The sequence below is a fragment of the Nicotiana sylvestris genome, chromosome 11 (assembly GCF_000393655.2).
Source record: "Nicotiana sylvestris chromosome 11, ASM39365v2, whole genome shotgun sequence".
In the NCBI taxonomy this organism is placed as follows: Eukaryota; Viridiplantae; Streptophyta; class Magnoliopsida; order Solanales; family Solanaceae; genus Nicotiana; species Nicotiana sylvestris.
The window spans coordinates 157,239,466-157,245,996 of NC_091067.1; the positions used below are offsets into that span (position 1 = coordinate 157,239,466).

Genomic DNA, 6,531 nt, shown 5'->3' on the forward strand with positions numbered 1-6,531 from the left:
TCATGCTTTTACTCTCGTCATCGCCATAAGAATCAATATAATCTGCACGGCATCACCCTTCGTGCTTTTACTCTCGTCCTCACCATAAAATCAATATAATCGGCATAGAATTGTACATCGTGCAGCACGACATCACCCTTCGTGCTTTTACTCTAGTTCTCGCCATAAAATCAATATAATCGGCACAGAATTGTACATCGTGCGGCACGACATCACCCTTTGTGCTTTTACACTCTTCCTCATAAAATCATACACGGCATCACCCTTCGTGCTTTAACACTCTTCCTCACCCAAACAATAGTCACAAGAAATAGGGGCAAGGAAATAAATGAAATCACAATAAAATCCCGGGAAGGAAACAATATCAGAAATGTCAACATCCCGACAATGGAGATAGCATTGAAAACAACAACATCCCGGCAAGGGAGACAATGTAATAATCCTCTTCTCTTTCTCACATTTACTTCACAACTCACTACACAACTTGAGCCAATGCTCTATAAGGTTCAATTGTCAATTATACTTCCACAATTCATTATACAACTTGAACCAACGCTCTCCAATACTCAAATACTACTATTAATTCCACAAACTTTGCTCAACAATAGAAATCATCACAAAAGGCATGAACAATACAAACGAAGTCATAATAATCATAATATAAGACTCGCGGGCATGCTTGACACCAACGTATAGATAATCGTCACTATGAATATACGTCGTACTCAACAAATAACATATAGCAAATAGGACACAACTCCTAATCCCTCAAGCTAAGGTTAGACCAAGCACTTACCTCAAACTTCCACAGCCAACTCAAGCCTCAAACATCGCTTTTCCTTTAGAATCCGCCTCCAAATTACTTGTATCTAGTCCAAATTGATTTAACAACATCAATAAATGCTAAAGAATTCATACCCAATGCTAATTTATAGGTTTTCTATCATTTTCCCAAAAAGTCAAAAATGACCCCGGGCCCCCTTGGTCAAAACACAATTTTCGGACCAAAACCCGATCACCCATTCACCCACGAGCCCGAATATGTAATTAGTTTCGGAATCCGACCCCAAAACAAGGTCTAAATTCTACTTATTCAAAAAGCCCTAACTCTACCTAAATCCCCAATTTTCTACCCTTAAGAACATGATTTAGGCCTAGAAATCTAATGGGTGTTAATGGAAATTGAAGAAAACAAGTCTAAGAACACATACCTATGGTTTTGTGGTGAAATCCCTCTTCAAAAATCGCCCAAGTTCGAGTTTAAGTGAAAAAGTTATGAAGTTTTGAAGAAATCCTGTTTTGCTACTGTTTTAAAATAACTGGACAGGGAACCTATCGTTCGCACATAATTGAATGCGCTCGCATAGGGTAAAGGGGGATGGGCATTGCGATCGCGGGGCATGAAGTGCGATCGCATAGAGGAAAATAGGTTTCCCTTCCCCCAGGCCTAGTTAACTCAGTGTGATAACGTGAGAAGCTTTGCGTTCGCATAGAACAAATGGTGACCCCTAGAATAAACTCTATGCGATCGCGGAAGTTTCTATACAATCACATAGCACAAAATAGGTCCCCCTGAGACTACATTATTCGATCGCGAACCTACCTATGCGATCGCATACCACAAAAAACTGGACACCAGCAAACAACAGAAATACCAGATTTTCTAAGTTCGAATCAGTCCGACGCCTATCTGAAACTCACTCGAGCCCCTGGGGCTCCAAGCAAAACATGTACACAACCTCAAAAGCATCCTACGGACTTACTAGTGCGATCAAATCGCCAAACAACGAATTTAGCATAGAAATCTAAGAAAAATCTCAAAACTTTCAAAGTATCAAATTTCACAACTACTTGTCCGAATCACATCGACTTCTGTTTCTTACCAAATTTCACAGACGCATCTTAAATGTCATCTTGAACATGTACCGGGATCCAGAACTAAAATACGGGCCCGATACCATAAATTTCAAATATAATCAAATTTCCAAAAACTCTTATATTTTCAGTAAAATAATTTCTTTCAAAAATTCATTTCTCGGGCTTGGGACCACGGAATTCGATTCCGGGCATACGCCCAAGTCTCATATTTTCCTACGGACCCTCCGGGACTGTCAAATCATAGGTCCGAGTCTGTTTACCCAAAATATTGATCGAAGTCAACTTAAATTCAATTTTAAAGGCCAAATTAACATTTTTATCACATTTCCACATAAAAACGTTCCAGATATACGTCCGGATCGCGCACGCAAATCGAGGTAAGTAAAAAGGAGGCTTCTAAGGCCTCAGGACACAGAATTTACTCGTAAATGGTCATCACACTAGCAATACAGTTTCATATCATATGTTGGCCATATCCTCTAGTTTATATGCTATGAGCTCCACGGCTCTCTCACTAGAACATCCAAGAGCACGTAATGCCTTAAGTGTCCCATCCAAGAAACTTTGAGGATCTGCTGAATTATCGGAACATGTGAATTTTGGTAATTTCAATTTCAGAAATTCTTGTAGATATACTTTCTTATTCCCGAAAGTCTGAGTCTGTGCAGGTGCTTGTGTCTGTAAAGTAGCCTGACGAGCTGAACTTCCATCCTGAGCAGGCACCAATGCCTCTAACACATTCAATAACCTTGCCACTGCGTCTGCAGGTAAGGAAACAGTAGGCACAACAGTTGGCACTAGTGGTGGAGCGTCGTGAACTCCTTACCCTTGCACTTGATTTGGCATAACAGCTTGGGGTTGACCCATGTTCCCAACTTTAGGTTGAGGAGCAGTCTTTCTTCTAGTTTGATGAACCCCAACTTGACCGCCACCCCGGGTAGTACCACGTCCAGCAGATGAGGGTGTGCGTGTCCTGACCATCTGTGAAAGAAATATTCCAAAGTCAATCTCAAGTTATCTCAACGCACGATCAAAGAATGAAAGAAGGGAAAACATTCCTAGATGTTCAGAAGCTTCAAGATCATAAGTAATCGACTAAACATTGCTTCATGGCTCGGGACTTAAAGCCTAATCTCTGATACCAACTTTGTCACGACCCATTTTAGGATCGTGACCGGCACTTAGGAGCAAGTGCTCCCAAGTAAGCCTCATCGGAAATTTTTACAGAAAATCGGACAGAGTTTCCCCTGTTTTGGACCATCCCAAAAAATTTTCCTGTCTCATATTCAGCAACCAAACATTCTAATAGCAATTCAAATGACAATGACTTAATTAATTAACCAAAATAAATATCTACCTTTAACATTCCACCCACTAACAACTAGAAATACTAATTTATCTCCAAATTTGATAAGAATGAGCGTTACTCAACATAAGTCTATTATAACAAAGACTACTCAAGACACTAAAAGGATGACCATGGAGCGACTCTAAGAGTTCAAAGAAAAGACCATAACAATTGATAAAATTTTCGCTCACGCGAACCAGTGCGAAGCTCACCAAGAATTATCAACTTGTGCGCTCTAATTAACGAAATCCTCGCCCGCGTCAACTGCTGTCTCTGTAAAAAAAATTAACAGAGAATGAGTCGCTAGCTCAGTGAGTAATAACACTTAATCATAACCGTTTTTATTGGGGACAAGTCAGAAAACATGCTAGTATATTAAACATAAATTATCATAAAAATGCCCCTTTCAGAAACAATAAATAATTTTCAGTCTCATCATGTTTTCTTGTAGTATAATACGATTGACAATTCTGTAATAAGCTCGGTAACCATTGTATATCAATATTCATATTTTGGGAGGTTTCAATGAGCGGATCATGTAATCGGTATAGCTGTGGACTTCTTCGCAAGAAGTCAAATATAACGGTAGTCCCTACTCAAGGAAAATCGGTAACGGTATGCTAGTTCTACCTTCCCACTAGCGAGGGCTATAACGTTAATCTGTAATTACAAGGTGCACCAGGTTTAACGAACCGTCGTTAGCTACGAGATCCTTCAATGTCTACTCCCATTTATACTTGTCTTTATAATCTGTATATACTCGTAGAAAATATTTTAAATCAATATAGGGTATTTTGGTTCTTATCAAATCATATAATTTCATTTCGGTAACAGTAAATCAAGTAACGGTAAAACAGTTTGACAACGGAAATATTTAAAAACAACGGTAATCTTCTCAAATAACTATTTCGGTATCATATCGAGTAAAAGACTTGTCCCACATGCAACTCAAAATAATCAGTAACATATTCATATTAAAAATCATGTGTAAATCATGCAAATTATGAAAACACAAATTGCAGTAAGATTTCTACTTACAGTACTCGTGCCGAAATACCAAATGCTTCACCTCGAACAATTCGTACAAATTCCTCCAATCAATCTATAATTACATAATATCGATCTCATGTTAATTTTCTTATTTAGGCTAATTCATAGTTATTTTAGAAAACCCAATCATCGGAGTTCATGTTTGAGTCTTAATTTGTGGATTTATATTTATTTATGCTATGAATAATTTAAATTAGTCCAAAAATCTCATAAATAAAAAGGTATTTATATTTAATCATAGAACTAGTCCATAATTCTATCAATTTCAAATTATTTAGTATAATTTATTCCTCTAGAAGTAGACCTATAGGTTCTTAAACCAAACCCTCATAGTCTTGTTATCTCCATAGTAATTGTATATTTCTTTTTATATAAAAGAAAGTTGATATTGAATTCCTTTGTACCACATAAAATTGCATAAATACAGTGAAATAATTCAACAGATGAGGAGAAGAAGTTAACCTCTTGAGTCGAAGGATTCAATTTCAACCCCTAGTTCTTCTTAAAGTCTTTGTCCAAAGCTTTCTTCTTCCTCTCTTTTCTTGTTCTCTCTTTCTTTCCTTCTCTGTGTTTTTTTTGTTTCGTTTCTGAAGCTTCTGCTTCGTACCCTTCCCCAACCCTTTTAAAAGTTGGGCAAATGTTGTTTGTTATGGGCTTCGGCCCCTTTTGTTTTAAATTCCTTATCCCTTTTTTTTGATTTGTTATATTTTTATTAGTTAGTTTTTTCTTCTTCTTCTTATTCTTATTCTTATTCTTATTATTATTTTGCTAATGACCAATACACCTTTATTAAAAAATACAGGGTATTACAAAAGCAAGGAGAGAAGGAGTAACAAAGGTATAAAAATATTAGGGACCTTCTAATTCAAGATGTTTGAGAAAGTTTTCACCCTCGAAATCATTTTATTCTTTTATAAGAATTGGAAAAACTGGCATTGCATGTTTAGATTTGGTCTAAATTTTATACATGGAATCATATGTCATAATTAATTTTGTGAAAATATTTTAAAATAAAGTAATGTAAACTATGAACTTAAAAGGGGTAAGTAGCTACGTTTGGATTATAGAAAAAAAAAGATTTAAAAAAATATATTTCTGGAATATTTTTTTTATAAAACCTGGTTTTATATAAGTTTAAAAATTGTGAAAATGGTGGTAAGGTATTAGATTTTGTATTAATGTTTCCACATGAAATAAAGTTAGCTTTATCGCCTCCATGATTGAAAAATCATGTAAAAATAAAAGACTTTCATATGCACCCTCTGCAGACCGAATTAATTAGTAGGCAGACAATGATCATTACCTGGATTTTAATAGGTTTTCATTTGGCTTAATATTCTAATGGCTACTAAATAACTACTCTCTATTTAGTGCTTAACTGCTTTTAGGTAGCTAATATAACAACTCCACTTTGTGCCACCAAACCATGGGAAAGGTCCAAATTTACGTCTTTGCTATATGAAATGTGTCAATTTTATCATACATACTTTGGGTCATTCATACATGTGATTCTGATGTTAGTAAATTATCTCGTAGTCCTTATGTTTCAATTCAGATAAGATAATTTGAGTCGCCACGTAGAATAAGAAAGAAAAAAAGACTTTTGAAATTTGTGGTCTGAAAAGCTCAAGAGGTAAAAGCTTTGTGAGATCATGACATTTGTCGGGTTATAAAAGGTTCTCATTAAGGGTAAAAAGGGTAAAATAAAGAATTTAAAATTGAATTATTTCCAATTGAAGAAATGTGTTATTCTTTTTGGAACGGACTAATAAAGAAAATGTGTCATTTAAATTGAAACAGAAGGAATATTTGTTTTTTATGTTTCTGGAGTTTCAACTTGGATCTAGTGAATTCTAAAGGTCAAAATATATATATCGAGATTTTAAATTTACCCATCTAATTTTGTCTATATATGATTTAATTTCCCTCTATTATACTTGGATTTGAACTTCGTGGCGATTAAGGGCAAATATCAAATGATTTAGCACTACAAATGGCCTTAAAATATAACGTAGGATTCTTATAACATCGAATATTTTCCCCTTCTGAAAAGAACTAAGACCGACGACTCAAAAGTTTGCTTTAGGATTTGGATTGACAAGTCCTGTGGGAAAAATCAAGGTAAAAAGTCACTTTATTGTCTCTCTATAAGAAAAAGAGTTTGCTTTATTTTGAATCTAGAAGTAAAAAGGATTTGCTTTATTTGGAATCTCTTGAAGTGAAAAGTGTAATTTCTTTCCATGTAGTAAAGGTGC

General features: G+C 35.6%; 1 long non-coding RNA gene across 1 annotated transcript; it reads right to left on the minus strand.

The window, feature by feature from the left end:
* Positions 1–2,295: 2,295 nt before the first annotated feature.
* On the minus strand, positions 2,296–4,884 carry LOC138882331 (uncharacterized). Its single transcript, XR_011403888.1, has 4 exons — positions 4,739–4,884; positions 4,265–4,328; positions 3,439–3,499; positions 2,296–2,859 (listed from the first exon to the last, which is right to left on the minus strand). It is a non-coding gene; the product is annotated as an uncharacterized lncRNA (long non-coding RNA).
* Between the last annotated feature and the right edge of the window lie 1,647 nt (positions 4,885–6,531).